The sequence below is a fragment of the Octopus bimaculoides genome, chromosome 3, assembly GCF_001194135.2.
Source record: "Octopus bimaculoides isolate UCB-OBI-ISO-001 chromosome 3, ASM119413v2, whole genome shotgun sequence".
NCBI classification, from domain to species: domain Eukaryota; kingdom Metazoa; phylum Mollusca; class Cephalopoda; order Octopoda; family Octopodidae; genus Octopus; species Octopus bimaculoides.
This window is the reverse complement of record NC_068983.1, coordinates 1,273,652-1,275,628: the sequence shown is the minus strand read 5'-3', so window position 1 is coordinate 1,275,628 and position 1,977 is coordinate 1,273,652. Positions and strand designations below refer to the sequence as shown.

General features: G+C 35.1%; 1 protein-coding gene across 2 annotated transcripts in view; it reads left to right on the top strand.

Annotated features, from left to right (window-relative positions):
* LOC106872851 (solute carrier organic anion transporter family member 1C1) overlaps positions 1–1,977 on the top strand; it is a 45,968-nt gene that overhangs the window by 30,026 nt on the left and 13,965 nt on the right. The gene's annotated exons all lie outside the window — the stretch shown is intronic.

Here is a 1,977-nt window from a genome sequence, read left to right as displayed (position 1 = left end):
TTTCTCTCTCTCTCTCTCTCTCTCTCTCTCTCTCTCTCTCTCTCTCTCTCTCTCTCTCCCTCTCGCTCTCTTTCTCTCTCTCTCTCTCTCTCTCTCTCTATCATGAAGTAAATCATCGTTTGATATCAAATCAAGTAAATAGTTATACGTTGTATTTTGCAACGAGACCAAATCTTCTTCGTTCACAATCGTATATTTTCTTAATATTAAATTACATCATACTCGTTAAATTACACTTTTATGATTTTTCTATTACATTTACTTCGCTAAATTACCCTCTTTAACAATCCTGCCTACGCTTCTCAAACATTAATTGTGGTTTTACAGCCGTCTGTTTCTTAACACTCACACACACACACACACACACACACACACACACAAACATAAATATATAAAGGAAGAGAGAAAGAGACAGTGAGAAGCCGTGTCTCTATTCATACGAAATTTGCACTATCTGCCATGTTGTTAGATTATAATAAAGCTCAATAATACATCACATGAACAGTCAAAATCATGATGACACCTTATGCAGAAGGGGTGTACGGGGTTTTAACAGACATATCGTTCGATTCCTAAAGACACTGGAACAATTTCTGTCTTTCTTCTATATTAGACCCCGTACGTACGTGAGTACGTACATACAAACATTCATACACACACACACATGCATGCATGCATACATACATACATACATACATACATACATACATACATACATACATACATACATACATACATACATGTAACACTACCTAAATACCAATCTTGACAAATTAGGCTTCTCAAAAGCAGAAAATTGAAAGCTAATTCGAAGACTATAGATCCAATTTATCACTAGAACTAAAAATCTGTAAAACTTCCCAGAAGTTTTTCATTTAAATATATATGAGCATGTCTAGATATGCGACTGATACAAACCGATAATAACGTCGACAGAACAGGGAAATATTGTGATACACAGGCATATAATGCTAAAGCATTTAACGAAAAAGAGTACGACAGTGAACTTTAAAATGGAAACCTCTCGTTATTATAATAAAAATAAACACATCATTTGCAATTATTATTTAAATATATTAAAATAATTTTACGGATATATTTAATAAGAGAATATAGAAATGTTTGGAAAATTGCAATGCGTTGCTACAAAACACTTGAAAATCAATATTTCAGGTTAAAGAGAAACAGGTGTGTGTCTGAACGCTCGATATACAAAAAATACTGATTTTAGAAAATTTTCTACATTTTATAGACAACACAGAAGGCAAAACTGAAGGTAAATTAGTTCGTCTTCATGAACGAGAACTAAGAATTACAAGTGTAAGGTTTATTCAATAACGTGTTTTGTTTGGAATGTAAATATTTAAGTAGTTACACCCATCTATCTTCTCTGCCTAGTATTACAGGGAGGGTCCTCAGGTACCTTCTCTATACAGTCTTATCAAAAACAACCATCAGTATTCTTTCTGATTTGATTCCTAGGCGTGACCATCAGAGAATATGGATATTATCCAACCATCTCGTTCTTGTTTTATTCCTAGATCTCCTGCCGGTTGGATCGGCTTGAAGAATCCGTCCTGTGATTCTTGCCTATGATGCTCTAATGACGTGTTTACGACCAGAGCTGAGACTTTTCAATGCCGTGAAGAAGCGGCTCAACCAGTTGAGACTCAATGAGATTCGAGCTACTCACTCTCCAGAGATCATTCGAGTAACCTCATTCTGGCCACCTTTAATTGCAATCGTACTCTTTCGGTCAATATACACAAATCCAATCCGAACACTAGGTGGGCACAAGGTGCAGTGTTAAAACGATTTGAAAGTGGATGCGTACGCATCAAATTACACCTGTGACGAGGAAAATATAGCATAAAATTAATGAAACAATAAAAAAAAAGAGGCTTGCAGTGGATAGAATGATTTTTGGTGGGTAATGTGGTAAAATTTGGCACTTCCACCTTGATATATATATATATA